Genomic DNA, 19,379 nt, shown 5'->3' with positions numbered 1-19,379 from the left:
TACTTCATTACTTTCTGCTATCAGTGTTTTTCTCAAGTGACATCTTTTCATGAACTCACAGCCTGTGCTGTACGTCACTACTGTCACTAGCCAGCAGCATGAGGGCACACCCACTGTGCACCCGTGTGCTGACATCACATGCCACTGCCCAGTCACTGCTGACTGCCCCACCTCCATCATGCTTGCACCAACATCATAACGAAGCATGTGAAACCCAAACATCTGTCACACAAGCTGGACACCTGCACTTTCTGACAGCTTCCGAGTTCCGCTCTCCAAGAGGGGATCGGTGTTGCAGCCTTGCTGCAAAAATGCATGAACGAATCAGAGCTGCCCACGGTCAGCCCAAGTTAGCTGCGTCAGATATCCATTGTCATGCATACCTGCCAACAGGCAAAATTGTGGCAACGTGTGATGTGCATGGATGTGGGTCAGCAGAAAAAGCAACAGGTAGCGTGAACTGAACCGCTGTACAATACAGATGCATTTTTCAAGAGTCTATAACTTCAGTTTTGCCAACAGGCAAAATTGTGGCAACATGTGACATGCATGGATGTGGGTCAGCAGAAAAAGCAACAGGTAGTGTGAACTGAACCGCTGTACAATACAGACGCATTTTTCAAGAGTCTGCAACTTCAGTTTGTGGACATTGCGGGTTGAGCCTAATGTGAGCTCCACTCCCCGCAGATGCATACAGAAGTTTATTTGGCACTCTCCATTCATTTCCTCCTTCACTTCGTCTTGTCCACGAAATATATGGCATCCCACAATCCCTAGAAAAGGGTTCGTTTCATTCAAACAATGTGCTCGTCACTGAGTGTACACCCTACAGGATGAGTGTTCAAGAGGTAGTGTTATGCAAAGACAATTTTTGTGATTGCCTGTTAATGGAAATTTCAATCTGACTTCATTTTTGTCACTTTTTCATGTATTCATTTGGCAGAGTAAGTTCATTTTCAGCAAGTGTAATTATCAGATCCTGTTGCCATGCCATTACCATGGCCTACATTCTGAACAAAGTGTGTGGGTGTGACAGTTAAGTTGGCTCACTGCACAGCTGACCTGTAAGTAGTAATACCCAGACATTCCTCCTTCATGGCCAAATGGAGACTCACAATGAGGCCCCTTTCAATGTCTGTCAGATGCTGATAATGCTGTCTCAAACCAGTACGTGGCACCTCTGTGGCCTTCACAGTGATCACTCAACATGATATGCCTCTTCACACTCCTTATATGCTCTACCAGGCTTGGAAACAACACTAAACATGAACAACATTAATGAATTCTGGTGGACGTTCAACTGTACTATTCACAGAAAATTGCAATTCCTAATCATCTGCATACCTGCCAATGGTGTGTAGAATTATGAAATCACATTGATATCTGACCATGTCTTTTGGGTGCTGCACAACTTTTGCTAGGCAGTGCATATTTTGTCATGGGAACTATTCACTGACGGAAAAAAACACAACACTAAGGAATTATGTGACGTAAATGAAAGTTGGTAGTGTAGAGGACAAGGGGTTATTTTTAGGAAATACGGTGCGAAATTGTGATTTAGTGTGTTTCAGTGTGTGATGCGCCAGCCTCACAGGAAAGAGCGGACGAAGGCTGGCCGGCACGTTATGCAGGTGACACAGTTTTGCAACGGGCATTGGTATGTGTGTACATGCGCGGCAGCCATCAGAATGCAGCATTAGCAGAATTACGCAGGCGCGGGCCGCGTGTGGCGTGGTTGCATTAGCCAACTCATTGAGAACCTTCTAATAAACACACCGCCGCATAACCAGTGGATTCAGCAGCTCCTGCACTATCTAAGGGCATTAGAGGTGGGCGTTGGCATTCGGTTCGACCAACTGGGCGTTCGGTCACTGTCACATCATCATCATCAGTGGCGCTGTCTCCAAGGACCAGTTGGCGGGAGGCATTGCCAGCTGCTGCATCGGTGACTCCCAGCATCGTCACGAGGCACCGCATCTGCGAGCTGGGCCACACCTCATGCTGCTAACCTCCTACCGCCTGCGCAGCCGCTGACCAAGCACGAGGCGTCGCATTCCCCAGACTGTGTGCATCAGCTCATCTCCACCACGACACGAGCAGTGGGGCTGAGCTACCGGAAAATGTATTGGAAGAACCAACAATAAAGAGGAAGATTGCTAAAAACCACCACCTTCTTCTACCCAGCCACACCTACAACCCCGACCATGTCAGACCGAGAGAGTTCATCATACAATAGCTAAGATGTTAAGTTATTATGTAAATTCGCAACACAACAGTCGGGATACCCTACTGGCATTTGTAACCGTGGCGTATAACTCAAAAGTGCATGAAAGTACAGGATTGTCTCCGTATGAAGTACTGTTCAGTTGGAAGATGCCATCTCCATTTGAATTGCTTAAGACCCCACCAGGAGCCGATATTTTGGCTGTTAAGGATTTATCCACAAAGTTGAAAACAATCTAGCGGCAGGTGAAAAAAATGAACACTAAAGCATTAGAGAGACAATAGAAAGGCAGCTTTACGCAAATATCATGTAGGACAATGGGTGATGATGACTAATCTGTATGTGCCAAAAGGCAAAACGAAAAATTTGCATCTCGTTATCAAGGTCCTTTCCACGTGATCGAGATGACATTGCCGGTGACTGTAAAATTACAGCTTCCAACTCGCCCTACTATTGTGCATGTGAGCTGAATTATGCCTTTCAAGGGGAATTTTGAGGAACTTCTTTCATTGTCTGCAGTAATTTCTAGTGGAGAGAAAGATGAATCTAAGAAAAAGAATAAGAACAGAGTAGATAAACAAGAGAACCAAGTTAATTGTGGAAGCGCTCAGACATGCTATTATGCTTTTAGGCCACACTTTAAAAGGAAGAGCTAATGTGAGTTGTTTTTCGTTTTGTTTCTCAGGAGGCGTGATGTCCTGGTAAGAACAGCAGTTCCAGCATCATGGGTTGCACTGAAGAGGGAAGGTCTTCACTATCTCTCAGCATAGTTACTCTGTTTTGATGTTGCAACTTAGCTGAAGCCTTGAAGATACGTCCTATATTAAGTGGTGTTTTGTTCTCGTGACAACGGGACATAATTATGTCCGGACGTCAATGGACCTTAAGGGTGGACTGTAATATTTGGGCAGTTGACGACAAAATCTGTAAATTAGAGGATACATTTAATGAACTTCATTCCATGGTGGCTAATCAGTCAAGGTTTAATGACACACATGGGGAATATCAGCCACTATGATCAGCTTTTGCATGCTTACAAGCTCAGTTGCGACAAACTGCAGGGTTAATCCCACATGTCCGTAGTAAAAGAGGATGGTTAGATGCAGGTGGCCATATCCTAAGAACTGTTTGTGGGACCGCTGACGTGGAAGATATTAAAAGTATTAATGAAATGCTACAGCAGGTACAGGATAATGTGAATAGCAACCAGGGAATGCTAGATCTTCACACAACCCAATTAAAGAGTTTGGAGGAAGATGTAGTTAATAATACGTGTCAATTGTGAGCTTTGGCCATGACATTGATGTCCCACATTAAGGCCACAGCTGACACAAACAATCACGACTTGGGTATAATCAAATACCGGTTGGATAACATTGATTCACAGCTGATGATTGCTAAGCTGCTCTGTTTTCTTGCTGATAGTATTACGGAAGCACGCATAGAAGCCACGGAACTAGAGGAGGCTTTGTTGCACGCAATACGTGGGCACCTAACCCCGGTACTGTTACCTTCAGAACAACTTTGGAAAGGATTACGGAAAATTCAATCGGAATTGCTCGCATGCCTGGAGCTACTGACGGCATTAACAGATGGACACTTATCTCTGTACTACAAAATGGCCACTGTTACCAGTATGCGGACGGGTACCCTGCTGAGAATTCATATCATAATACCATTGACATGTAAGGATTGTAAATTTGAATGTTATGCCTTGAATATGTATCCAGTGAAGTGGGAAATTTTGCAGAAATTCGTACAATTAACCATACAGGAAACACTGTTAGTGGTACGTAACAGACAGGCTCATGCGTTCCTCACTGCACAAGAATATTGCTGTGTTGTGGAACAGGTTCAGTTACCATCTGCCCCGGGAAATTGTTACACACTGTTCCCAAATCTTGTGAGTATTCTCTATTCCACTCTCAAGAACCAGTCACAGAGTGCCCTAAGGAAATTATAGCAGGTACAGTGCAGTTCTTTCAGCAGGTGGGTTCACATTGGGTATTTTCAGTAATGGAAAACACAGTCATTATTTGAGTTTGTTACAGGCAGGGTAAGCAAGGGAGTACACAAAGAATAGAATTGCAGGGGCAGGGACTGTTAATTAACAGCAAACAGTGTGACATTTCAGGGCCAACTTTCCATTTACCAGGGGTGATTACTGGAGCTACAATCATGAACATAACACGCACATTGATCTATGTACCCGACCAACCGGTGCAATTAGTGACGAAAGAAAATCTCACTGTTTTAAATAGCACATTAGCCCCAACTTTGCTCGCCTCTTTGGACTGGATGCTAGCAGCTCAGGATGGACATATAACTATGGAACATCTTTTTCAACGAGTGCATGAGTACCGTAATGAGCATAAGCAACATCTACTAGTTATTGGATCATCAACCACCGCCACCTGTATTTTTATCTTTGTTGTAGGATTAGTGTAGTATCAGTTCAAGATGACGGTAGCCCAAATCCTGCCCCCTTCCAACCTATAACCCAAGGGTCCAGACAAAATCACTGAACAGTTGTGAGGCACTGCAGCAGAACACTGAGTAATCTTTATGGACAAAGATTAGACTGATAGAAGTGAATGAACACAGTGTAAATAGTGAATCAATCGCATTTTGTGAAGTGAACTGTAGTTGTTTTGACTTTTTGGTTGAATTCGGGGACGAATTCTTTTCATATGAGACAGGAATTGTGGAGGACAAGGGGTTATTTTTAGGAAATATGGTGCGAAATTGTGATTTAGTGTGTTTCAGTGCACGATGCACCAGCCTCACGGCAAATGGCGGACAAAGGCTGGCCAGCATGTTATGCAGGTGACTCAGTTTTGCAATGAGCATCGGTATGTGTGTACATGCGCAGCAGCCATCAGAGCGCAGCACTAGCAGAATTACGCAGGTGCGGGCCACCTGTGGCCCGGTTGCATTAGCCAACTCATCAAGAACCTTCTAATAAACACACCGCCACATAACAAGCAGATTCAGCAGCTGCCTGCACTATTTAAGGGCATCAGAGGTGGGCGTCAGCATTCGGTTCGACTGACTGGGGGTTCGGTCGCTGTCACGTCCTCGTCATCAGTGATGCTGTCCCCGAGGACCGGTCGGCGGGGGGCTTTGCCCGCTGCTGCATCGGCGACTCCCGGTGTCGTCACGAGCCACCGCATCTGCGAGCTGGGCCGCGCCTCATGCTGCTAACCTCCTACCGCCTGCGCAGCCGCTGACTGAGTGCCGTGGCGTCACATTCCCCGGACTGCGTGCATCAGCTCGTCTCCACCACGACACGAGTGGTGAGGCTGAGCTACCGGAAAATGTATTGGAAGAACCAACAATAAAGAGGTAGATTGCTAAAAACAGCCACCTTCTTCTACCCAGCCACGCCTGCAACCCTGACCATGTCACCCGCTCCGCCCATCCCATTACAGTAGGCATGTTTCTACATCTGAAAGGTGATGTCTGTTGAGATTTCATGCAAGTCCCATAAGAGTAATGCTAGTAGTGCCACTATGAGAATACAAGTCAGGTTTGCTTCAACTCATGCTGTAACAGTTGTGAACATTAGTTACCTTTGTGATTGGATGTGGTGAGTTAATATTAGTCAAGATAGCCATTAAGGTGACAAAGACGCCATTATCAACACCTCACTGAGTTTGAGCAAGGTCGTGTAATAAGGCTAAGAGGAGCTGGTTGTTACTTCAGCAACACTGCAGAGACACTTGGCAGGAATGTAGCCACTGTACACGATTGCTGGAAACGTAGTCAGGAGAATGTATGGTTGCAAGAAAACCAGAGTCCAGATGGCCACATGGCACTACCGAGAGGGAAGATGTTCCTTTTCAGCATGTGGCTTGGGTGAATCATATTGCAGCAGCAGTTGGCACCACAGTGACACCATGAACTGTTACAAATTGCCTATTTCCAGGACAGCTCCAAGCCAGACAGCCTGTAGTGTGAATTCCATTGACCCCAAAGCACTGTCATTTGCAGCTTCAGTGGAGTCAAGTGGGAGCTCATTGGAATTTAGGGTGGAGATCTGTTGTATTGGTTCTGCCTCAGCTCCAGTGAAGACAGTGTGTTAGGTAGGAGGAGGCCAGTCGGGGGCCTGTAAACAAACTGTGTGTGCTAGACACAATGGATCTACACCAGAAAATACGGTATGGGGTGTAATTTTCTATGACAGTAGGAGCACTCTTGTGATTATTCCATGCATCTTAACTACAGATTCAACCTGGTGTGCTGCCATTCATGAACTGCATTCCAAAGAGTGTTTTCCAACAGGATAACACTCTCCCACATACCACTGTTGTAACCCAGATTCCTCTACAGAGTGTCGCCATGTTGCTTTGACCTGTTCAATCACCAGATCTGTCTCCAAGCAAGCACATATGGGAGATCACTGGATGTCAACATCAGCTTGATCCACAACCAGCATTAACCTGTATTGACCAACCATGTGCAACAGGCTTGGAACTCCATCCCACAAACTGACATCAAGCACTTGTACAACATAAGGAATGCATGTTTTCATGCTTGTATGCTTGCATTCAACATTCTGGTGGTCACACTGTTTATTAAAGTATCAGCATTTCACAGTTGCAATGACTTATCTTACATTTACATTAACTTGCAATCTTGCAGTGTTAATCACTTACATAAGTAACCTAGACAAACGCATTCCCAAAATTCCATTACTCTGCATTAATTATTTTCTGGTGCCGTGATTTTTTTTGTCAGTGTAGTTGACATTATTGACTCAAGCAAAATGAACTGCAACATTCATTCAGTGAGTGCCAGATGGAAAAAGATATACACGTGTATAATACTCCTTTAATCATTGTGCAGTAACATGTACAGGTTTCATTTTGAACAGGCTTCCAGCAGAACTGAGAAAAAAAGATCGATAAGTCCCAAGTGTTTAAATCCAAGTTGAAAGGTTTCCTTGTGATGCACCACTTCTGTTTTGTACTGAAGTTCCTCGCAGTGTTCTTCTTTGTTTTATTAATTCTTTAACTCAATGTTTATAAATTTTTAGTCAGCATTTTATAAACTCTGTGAGCTTGAGTTACACAGTCCCACGAAACCTGATACATAAATAAAGTAAGCAGGCTGTATGAAATCACACCTATTGGGGGGGGGGGGGGGGGGAGGATTATGTTCATGGGAAGTATGTTCACAGTCTAATACACACAGCTGTGACACTGTCTGCTGCAAAAGTTGTTCCTGCTTGACAGCTGGTTCGACACTAGCACTCCAAATGGTGACAAAGCAGATAGTCATATTCATCATAACGATGTTTTCAATCTTTTTCTTACTTAATTATTGAAATAGTTGCTAATATTTTTGCATTTCATATGTTAGAAAATTACCATGAAACATGAATTATCATGAAATACAGCTGAATCACACTGGTTCATTTACATAAGGTACAACATCTTCATGAAGAAATACTTTCAAGTATGTGTATATTAGCAACTTATTCTGCTGAAAGTGAGAGAATATAAACACATATTTGTTGCAAGAGAACCATGTATTTCAATATTCTATTATTAACTTCATAGGCACTTTTCTTAGAAGTTAAACTTTTTTTGTGGGGTGTAATGATTTGCCCATTCTTACACTTCACTCGACTTTCTAATACATGGATATTGTTGTAAATGTTACTTTCATATGGCTCTGAGCACTATGGGACTTAACAGCTGTGGTCATCAGTCCCCTAGAACTTAGAACTACTTAAACCTAACTAACCTAAGGACAGAACACACATCCATGCCCGAGGCACAATTCGAACCTGCGACCGTAGCAGTCGCGCGGTTCCGGACTGCGCGCCTAGAACCACGAGACCACCGCGGCCGGCGTAAATGTTACTACTTTTGATTCAAAAGCATATGTGTTGTAGATTCTAGGTGCCTGTCACTCACATTTAACAATCATCAAATTTGTTTATTCTGTGTTGGAAAGCCATTTTATTGGTTTTGACAATTTATAATCCCATCTGTGCAGTTTTCCCTTATGCTACAGTTGTGGTGGCTTATTTTATATGTTAAATTATGATGATGTAACATTTCATATAGGTTTCTTATGTTCCACATTCACTGATTTAACTGAAGATGGAGTGAATAGAACTCTGCTTTGTTGGTAGATATATGGCGGCTTCCTGTGAAAGATCAAGTCTTTTGATGTTTACTAGCAGCTTTTGTGTTATTAAAGGAAAACAACATTATTCAGTACATGTATGTATGTTACAAAAGAATCTTAAATAAACTGTCCTGTAATGTACCATTCCGTATCTCCCAAGGTCATTAGGAAACTAAATAATGACAAATGTGGCTTCATTTCTTAGTTATTGTCGATTGTTATGGCATTGCATACTCTCACTATCATAAAAACTATGTTACAAATCAATATAAACTTTAGCATTCGAAGTCACCTAATATCATATTCATAAGTGTTGCTTGCTGGCAGCTTGGGGTGCTGCTGTCACCGTTGGTAACAAAAACCAGACGGAAGGTCCCAATTGTTACATTAGACTGTGGTATCTTAATAACTATGCGCTGAAATCTGCTGTACCACAAACAAACATTTACACACTTGGAAGAAAGAAAAAAAAAAGGAAAGAAAGGAAAAAAAACATGAAGAGAAATGAACATTTATGCACTTGAGCAACACACGGTTTATTCAAAAACAGGCCACACAAAGCCACATGACCAAAAGGCAAAATATTACACACTTGTACAACCAATAGCAGACTACAAAGATACAGAGTTCAGTTATTAAATAATCGAAAGATGAAAAAATACATCAACAATCTCCTTTATTTAATAACTTGCAGACTCCAATAATATTACACAAATATTGAAATGTAACTGAAAACAATGGTTTCGTTAATATATTAAGTTGTCATTTGGTGTCCACTTTTGAGATTGTAATTTCAGCAGCACTAAAACTAACTCATAAACAAAGAAGTGTCTTATACAAATATGCTTCATTCGGTGATGAAATTCAGGATTCTGGGCAAGCTGGATAGCAGTTTTGTTGTCAGTCTGTAAATTTGGTGTTGCTTTCAACTGACCCAATTTTGTGAAAAGCTTCTTCATCCAGACTATCTCTTGAGCAGCTTCAACAGCAGCTACAATCTCAGCTTCGACTGTGGATATGGTAACAGAAGACTGCCTTTGACTAATGCAGGAGATTGATGCCCCTGAATAAAGAAAAAAGAACACCAAACATTGAGTGGCCTGCGCCATCACCATCTTGATCACACAATTTGTTGAACCTCTCAGATATTGTAGAATCCTCTTCACTCTCACAACACCACAGTCTGTTGGTTTTTCCACATTTCTAGATACCAAACTGACAGCATACACAACATCAGGGCATGTCCCACACATCTAAAACATTAGTGATATGACAGCTTGCCTGTATGGAAAGTGAGAGTTATGAGGACTTCCTTAAGCATCACTGTCCTTTATAACCAGAGTAGATACAGCCTTGCCATTATTGATGTGAAAATGCTTTAATATCATGACTGCATAATGAGACTGACTTACATGAACAGATCCACCTCCTTGTTGATCAGTTTTCAGACCTAAGAAAAGTGATGCACGTGTTGAAGTAATTTTGAACTCTTCTCTGAAATCACTGATAAATTCTTGAAGTTCCCGTTCACTGTGAGCTGCAATCAAACAACCATCAACATAAAGCATAAGGAATATTTTATTAGAGCCTTTCTGTCTCATGAAAAGACAAGGATCAGCTTCATTCCTCTGGAAGCCAATTTTAGTGAGATGATTATTGAACTTTTCATTCCAGCAATGAGGAGCCATACAGACTTTTCTTTAAGTGACATTCTCTCCCAGGCCAATCACCACTTCCTTCAGATTACTGCTTGTATATGGTTTCTTTCAAATCACTGTAAAGAAAAGCTGTTGAATTGTCTCTCTCAATATCAATCATGGATTGGTCATCAGTCCAAGGTGTTGGATCCCAATGATTAAAAGTAGTCACAGGAGAAGTTACAAGATTTCAGTGGCCTCTCTTCAAAGATTACATTTTGTAATCTAATGAGTTTGCACTCATCTTCATAATAAATTCTTTAACCTTCAGTGTGATCATATTCAATAAGAATTCCTGTCACTGCTTTCCAATCCATCTCCCTTCTATGATGTTTTGGAACACGAGCACAGCAGGTGGAGCCTATCACCAGAAAATGTTTCAATCTTGGCTTCTTGCTATACCACAGTTCGTACGGAGATGTTTCTGTAACATTGGAAGGCCCTGTTTGCTTCAGGATGTAGGTTGTGGTATTCACCATCTCTGCCCATATTATGACTCTGGCAGTTTCGTCAACTGTGTGGTACTCTCTTTCATTGCATCCAATCTGTTCTGGAGTGTACGGCATTATGAGACTGTGAATTATACCTTCTTTAAGAAGAATTTCTTTGACTTCTTTATTATCAAATTCTGTTCCATTTTCACTCAGAAGTTCTTTGATGGTATGTCCAGCAGTTTTTCTACAATGACAACTGATTCTTAACATTTTTAATCAGATTTGCAAAGTACATACAGTGTAGCAGAATCAATTTTAATCAATTTATGAACTTAGAATAGAATGTGATATTTATGTATAAGAACTGAATGCTTTGGATACTGTTTTGTGATGTATGCTTATTGTATGTGCTCTTAAGAAAATATATCTGTATAATAAATTGAAGAAAGCTCAGTACATTTAATATTGTTTATTCAGAGGTATTACATAGTATACCTAAAGTGGTGACCCAATACTATGTGAGTTTGCCTTGTTTTTTATGTCTTCAGAGCAGCATAACGGATTCCATCACACACAAAATCATAAGTATGACCCTCTGCCCATGGCCACAACATTGTTTCATCAAGTCCTAGGGACACCAACAGAAATTTTAACGTTAAGTTGCCCACTTTTTGACCTACAAGGCCACAATCATGGCTTACCCAGGTTGAAGTTAATTTTAGATTGCATGGCCTCATGTCAGACTCAGGCCAGTTCACTTTAGTTATTTCACAGTTGGATCTTAATTTAGTTCAACAAGTCGATGATACTCTGCACCTGCAGTCTCTCTGTGTTTTTAAAGAGACAGTGCTCAACACTTTCGTTTTCATGCCAGAAGTTTGCCTACAAAAAATTGTTGATAGTGAAATGTATGCGGGTAATTTCTCGTCTCAAATTCTTTGCTCACTTTGCATGCTCACAGGAAACAAACTGCTGACTGATGCTTTGTTAAAGATCTTTTGGATGTTCAGGCTCCCACAGAATGTCAAGGAGGTTCTATTGGCTGTCGCTGATCTGTCTATTGGTGAACTGGATAAGAAAGCTGATGCAATTACTATTACATGTGCTGACAGGAACAATTGTGCTGTCATTAAAGATGTTATGGGTGGCAGCCCCGAACAGCACATGAATGCTATGGACCATGTAAATGCATGCCTGTTATAGAAAACACTGACGGAATGAGCTATTGAGTGTTTGGAAAATGAATTTGCACCCCTAAATGCCAAATTAAACAGACAGAATACCAAATCTACTGCTTATGCAAGAAACAAGTTTCAATGTACTCACATATGGTGTTGGTATCACAAGCATTTCGGGGTGGTAGCAAGGTAATGTACTAAAAACAACTCATACCTAAACTCGACCAATAAGCATGCACTGAACGATCTTGTTTACAGCACCTACAATACTGCTCAGATGCTGTAGTTACTGATGCTTATTCCGCAAGACTGTTCATTAAAGGTAAGTTACCACAAGTTGTGTTCTTGATTGACACTGGATTGGAGACTAGTGTTATTCCACCAACTGCAAGTTGTTTTAAAAAGGTTATTAAAATGCCTATTTTAATGAAAGCCAGTAATGAAAGCCAGTAATTTGATAACCTTTTGTAAACAAACATTAACATTGGCCTTGGAGAATGATTTTTTGCCTACTTTGACATTCTTTGTTGCCAATGTTCCTGGTCATATTATTGGTGCTGATTTCTTGCAACTTTTTCTCTGATACCAGACTTGCTGAATAAGTGACTCATGAAACAAACTTCATGTGCTCAGCTGAATATCGTGTTGGGTCACAATGTCTGTGCAGTGGACAACAAAAAATTTCTGGACCAAGCACGTCACCAGCAATGGTACAATGCATCTTGGAGCTGCATTCATCCACATGTATAATGCACACAGGTGGGTCACACAAGAAGAGATTGCCTTCTCCTGGATGCATCATGGTGCAAATTTCAGAATTGCATGTACAGTGCTCCACACTGATGGCTCAAACTGAAGAACGTTTGGAAATGTGGCATGGAGGAAATGTTGCACTGACCTGTCTACAACAACAAACTCGGCACTTGTGAGATCAGACAAGGCATGTGCGTATAGCCTTGGAGTGGACACACTGGAAATTACAACAGTTATGTGAGGTAGTTGATATGCTGACCAAAGACTTGCCATCCAACCCCCCTCTCTCAGCTGAAACTGACCATGCAGTGGATAATGACACTGGTCAGCTGTTGCTGAAGGATTTTTGAGTCCCGACAACTCAATGCCCGCAATGGAGAGGCATTGCCATTCTACTCTCCCTTATATCAAAACTACACTGGGTCTGTTGGTAGTTAATGAACCTCATTGCCTGCCTCCACAAAAGCTGCATGCTGCTCAGAAAGAGTTCGATAGGTTGGTTAGTGATGGTTCTGCTTCTCCCTTAAACATGGTCAGAAAAAAATGTGGAAACTGGAGAATTTGTCATGATTACAGAGGTTTGAACTCTCATACACTCCGCAAAAGGTACACTGTCCCTAGTGTATCTGACTTTACCAGTAATTTGTTGGGCACACAATTTTTTACTGTTCTTGGCTGAGCTAAGGTTGCACAGACTCCTATGGCCAAAAGGCAAAATGAAGACTGCTGTTACTACACCTCTTGCATTACTTCAACACAATTTTATGCCTTTTGGACTGTGTAATGCAGCTTGAACATGGCAATGGTTCATGTAAAAAGCTCTTCAGGAATGTCCATTTGTTTTTTGCTATTTAGATGTATAATTTTTTCTGCTACATGTGAAGACCATTTGAAAACATTTACATATTGTGCTCTGAAAGTTGGAGGACAATAGTATCATGATTATTGCTGATAAGTGTATTTTCATGAAGAAAAGAAGTTCCTTTCTTAGGCTACTAGGTATGCATCAAAGGCATTTCTCCTATGCCCAGTAAGGATTCAGATATTCAAAACATGCCTCTCCCTGAGAGTTTTAAAGGGCAATTCCATATGTTAGGCACATTAAATTATTATTATTATTATTACAAACATCTTTTCTTGCTGGTTGATGTACAAGAGCCTCTTAGTAGCCTTGTAAATTGAAGGCACATTTCTGGAAACAGAAAGATTTCTTAGAATGATAGAGCAGTTAAAGCTTTTGAGGACTTAAAATCAAAATTTGCTCAGGTTTCTTTGCTGGCTCACCCTGTAGCTTACGTTCTTGTTACTCTTTTTGTTGAGCTAGTCAAGTTGCTGTGGGTGCCACATTGCAACAATATACTTCTCAAGCATGGCAACCTCCAACTTTCTTTTCTAAAACCTTGGCAAAACAGCAACAGTCTCAGAGTGCTTTTGAAGGAGAGCTGCTAGCCATTTTTCCTGTTGAAAAACATTTTCATACTTGGCTTAAAGGTCAGATTTTTAATATATATACTGACCACAAATCATTAACTTCAATTTCCAAAAATGTTACAAAGCTAAATTCTCCTTGACAGGAACACAAGCAGATTTCACAGCTCAATTCTCTAAGATATTCAGCATATTTCTGGGCAGAACAATGTGGTGTCACGTTGTTTGTCTCACAATTGTGTGGTGAGTACTGTTATTGATTGGGAAAGTGACTACACATCAGGACACAGACCCACTCTTCCTCTAGTATGAGCTTTTCCTGGAAAGTGGTGTTCAAATGTTTTTAATTAATTTCACCCTTTGGCTCACCCAGGGGTAAGAGTGACTGTGTGTTTAGTTACAAAGTTGTCTGGCCTGAGATATGGAAGTGTTGCCACAGTTCAGTGAGGGAATGCATCAAATGCAAGACATACAAATTAGTAGACATATGGCTGCTTCTATTGCTGATTTTCCCCACCGCTTCCAGGGCTTTTCTCATCTGCACATCGACATTGTTGGCCACCTGTCCCCCTTTGAAGGATATCATTTCTTGGTCATGATAATCAACTGATTTACTCATTGCCTATAGGTTGTACCTGTTTAGGATATTTCTGCAATGTGTATTGCTTGTGTTTTGATATCCTGCAGGTCATTACATCAGATAGCAGACATCAGTTTGCATGCCAGTTATTCACAGAACTACTGCATATTTGACCTTAAAAACAGCATTGGCATGCCGTCCAGTATCTTGGATCTTGGCATTGCCTTTAGCTTTATTGGGATTGTTTGCTGGTACTAAGGATGACATGCAGTGTTCTCCAACACAGGTGGTTGATGACGAATCAATGAATGTACCTCATGATTTTTTTTTCACTATCTAAATTTACTTCCTTGCATACCAGGGAGTTTGTTGAGTTTTTAAATAAACTACAAAAGCTCATGGAAAGTCCAGTTCCCAAAAACCCTACTGCAAACAGGACCCAACCCTATTGCACATAGGGACTTCCACATCTACGTAGGTACTCTGCAAGCCATCGTACGGTGCATGGCAGAGGGTACCCTGTACCACTACTTGAAGACGTGCCAATATGTTTGGGTTTGGTTATGTGATGATACTGTCAAACCTCCCCTTACCCCTCACTATTCTGGCCCTTTCAGGATCGTACAGCATGACGACACAATGTTTATGACACAGAAATAATAAACCAGATGCATTCTCAACTGATCACATAAAGCCAGCCTATTATGATGGAAATTAGGGAACTGTTCCCATGTTGACCAAGGACAGCAACAGTCTGCATCAAACTCCTTCACTTGTAAGTCTACCTCCTGTTATTCAGATTCTTTCAGGTGGAGAAATATTTAGGTATCTGCAGGATACAAAGATGTCTTGAAACTTTTAATTTTTGCTCTGTTTCTATGTTCTATGCATATTGTTAGACAAGCTGCAGTTCTCCCTACAACAGGGTGGCGGGGCGGGGCGGGGGGGGGGGGGGGGGGGGGGGCATGGCAGAATTGATTTGAATCAAAGTTCAAGTTGAGCGAACTTAGAATAGAATGTGATACCCATAGATACTATTTTATGATGTATCCTCACTTTATGTGCCCTGAAGAAAGTAAATAATAAATCAAAGAAAGTTCAGTACTTTTCATAGTGTTTACTTAGTGGTGTTGCGTAGTATACCTAAAACAGCATCTTGCATGAAGAACCCACCAAACAGTATTTCTGAACACAAAAAGCCTGCAGTCACTTGCACTGCCCTACTTGTATGTAAACCACAGTTGAGAAACATTCCAGCACAGGCCTTACAAAACCTTAGTAAGGAATCCCTTGTAACAAAGTGATTTTCCAGTATCCTACTAACAAACCAAACACTTCCATTACTGTATGTACCACTGAGCTTATGTGAACACTGCATTTCATTTGAATTTATGATATGGCTTACTAGCTATGATTCACTGATGGAACCTAAGGCCACTACTTTCTTTTTCATTTTGTAAAATGCACAACTATCCATTTCTCTACATTATTCGCCTGTTTCTATCATTAATATATCTCACAAATAATAATGGGCACGTTACTTTTATATCTTTCGATGATGATTCATCCAATGTAGAATGCTTCATTCTTGCTGTAAATAAATCTTCAGTTCAGTCACAAATTCTGTAAAGAAACTGACAAGAATTCTGTCAGACGCTGAGTTCTTGTTGAGCTTCAGCCATTTCAGCCAATTTTCAACATCAATAAATTGACTGGTATGTCAGTCATCTTTGCAGTGATACAGCAGTTGAATGGTGAGAACATCTGCTGGAACATTTCAACACAGAATTCAACATTACAGCTTTTGGTATGCTACTACCTGTTTCAGTTATTTTGCCAGTATGTATATTTTACATTAAGATTTCTGCCTCCAATCCCCTTAATGCACAGGGTGTACATAAAGTCCGGAAACACTTTCAATTATTTATTGCACAAGAACCAAACATTGCACAGATATCATACATATGTCATTTTGAAGAGAAACCCTGAAAGTTTTTTTCCCATGTATACTGCCACAGCATAGTTTGGTAATTTGCCGATAGTCAGCACTAGTCGCAAACATGGTGAGTTCAGGTGCGGAGCAAACTTTCTGTGTATTGGAGTTAAAAAAAAACAAGTTCACTACAGCTGCTCAATGGATGTTTAGAACCAAGTACAGTAAGAAGCTACCAACAAGGAAGGCCCTTTACCACTGGCACAACAAAATCATTATGACGGGTTGCTTGTGCCCAGCAAAGAGAAGCGGACATCCCAGTATGAGTGAAGTGAATGTGGAGCATGTACTAGAGACATTCATAAGGAGTCCAAAGAAATAGGTGGATTGTGCATCCCGTGAACTCAAAATGGCTCCAATGACAGTGTGAAAAGTCATTCAGCAGAAGCTGTCTATGAAACCATTCAAATTGGAGCTAGTGCAGAAGCTCAATGATGATGACAAAGACAAGCGTTTCGAGTTTTGTTCGATAAGGATGGGGATGGCATTGTTTGTCGCTATTTATTAATGACCAAGCCACGTTTCAAAAAAAAAAATGGCTCTGAGCACTATGGGACTCAACTGCTGAGGTCATTAGTCCCCTAGAACTTAGAACTAGTTAAACCTAACTAACCTAAGGACATCACAAACATCCATGCCCGAGGCAGGATTCGAACCTGCGACCGTAGCGGTCTTGCAGTTCCAGACTGCAGCGCCTTTAACCGCATGGCCACTTCGGCCGGCAAGCCACGTTTCATGCTAATAGGAAAGTGAACAGGTGTAATTGTCAAATCTGGGGTACAAAGCATCCACAAGAATGCATTGAATTTGATTGTGGTTCCCCAAAGGTAAATGTTTTTTGTGCCTTGTCATGTCGAAAACTGTATGGGCCATTCTTCTTTGCTGAGAGCACTATCACCATATAGTACTACATGGACATGTTACAGCAAAGGCTGATGCCTCAAATGCACTCAGACTTTCCAGTCATCTTTCAGCAGGATGGGGCTCCACCCCATTTTCATCGTGAAGCTCGTGGGTACCTGAGCATGGAGCTGCTGCCTGCATCGATGGATCGGCCATGCTACAACAAAAGGGGGCAACTGTTTCATGAAATGGCCCCCCCGATCAACAGACCTCACTTCGTGTAACTTTTTTGCTGTGAGGACACATTAAAGATCTGTAACTTTTTTTTCTGTGGGGACACATTAAAGATCTGGTGTATGCACCACCTCTGTCATGTGATGTTGCAGAGCTCCAGGAGAGAATACGGAAAGCGACTGCCACAATCGACGATGCCATGCTGAGATGGATATGGAAAGAATTCGATTACCATATGACATCTGCTGGGTCACTCATGGTTAGCATATCGAAAATGTTTGTAGAAAAGACTTTCAGAGTTTCTCTTCGAAATGCAATATGTATGACATCTGTACAATGTTTAGTTCTTGTGCAATAAATAATTGAAAGTGTTAATGGACTTTATGTACACCCTGTATTACAAAAATTTCTTGGGATTTCAAGAGATTTATTTATATATTTGTCACAAGGCTTTTTGAAAGAATGAAAAAAATACATAGTGTGTAGAGCATATATTTACATTACAAAAATAGAGCATTTACGTAATCTATTAACTTTGAAGTCACCAGCCGGAAGTCTTCTGGTCTACCATCATATGATCTTGTGGGCATTCTTCTATGATGTTTCTGATAGTCTGTGTTTCTCCACAAACAGAAAGTGGAGATGGTTGGTTACCCCATCTATTATTTTGTTGTACAGTCCATGCATCAATAATGTTCAACTCATCTTCCACAGCAACCCCTGTTATTGTTGGTGGTCATTTGCAGCAGAGTTGGTTATGGTTTGCATCATGACATTTTGATGGACTGATATATTTTTATATTTGATGATCTTTTTGTTTTCATTTGTGAAAGCATTTATGCAATGTAGTTGAGGGGTTGGAATCTGTCTTAGAACTGGCATCCATTCTGTAGGATTGTTTTAATAATAACAACCATCATCCTCCTGACATTATTTGGTTGGACATCTATCTTTGGTGCATATGGGCTGCTTAGCTAATATTCAGCAGTTGAGAAAACAGGGCAGAAAAACTTAAGGTGGGTGCTAATGCACCCCATGTTTTACCACATAACTTTTGAATGATGCAGGTCTTGTTTTCAGCTTTTGGCTGCTTTTGTTAGAAGCTCTCTGAAAGATAGAGGTCTATCAAGGGTTACCCAGGTAATTTGGTGCTTTGTTACGAGTCTGAGTGGTGTTTTCAAACTGTGTGTCTAGTTTCCCCTCCAGCAAGAAAGCTCCATTTTTGTTGGAGTTAGTTTGGGGTCTCCATTTGCAAAAGTAATTTCCCGCTACATCTAGGTCCTTCATTAGGATTTCTTATGAATGTTCAGTTGAAGTACACCTTGTTGCAAATACCCAGTCATCAGTGTAATCCAGCTATCTTGATTTTGTTTTTGGCATGTCTGCAATGTACAAGCTGATGAGAAGTGGAGCAATGATTGTAGTAGACCATATTTTCATTTTCTTGGGGAGCTGATGTTGGATTCCATGATTAGTTGGACCAGCTGGCCATTTAACATACTGTCAATTATGCGAGTAATTGGTCTGCAAGGAAAGAATGTTGTGATTTCCTGAGCACATGACACATTCTATGTATTTCAGGAGAGGTCCTGTAACATTACATATTGCTATGTATCTACTGAAAGCTTCACACAATGCCCTTCTTGTAACCATGTATATTTCGATAAACATCTGCCTACCTAGAGATTTAGACCTGCCTTCCTACATTTTGTGCAGTAGCCACTATTTGTAAGAAGCTTTACAATATATAGTCTGTGTACCAAGGGGACAGAGATTTTTCTTGTCTTTAACTATTCCAATACTTAATATTTTTCTATATCTTCACTGTGGACAAATAGTCCCTTGATATTTGTTGCTTGAATTAAATTATTGTA

The sequence above is a fragment of the Schistocerca americana genome, chromosome 6, assembly GCF_021461395.2.
Source record: "Schistocerca americana isolate TAMUIC-IGC-003095 chromosome 6, iqSchAmer2.1, whole genome shotgun sequence".
Taxonomy (NCBI): Eukaryota; Metazoa; Arthropoda; class Insecta; order Orthoptera; family Acrididae; genus Schistocerca; species Schistocerca americana.
Note: the sequence above shows the minus strand (reverse complement) of the source record.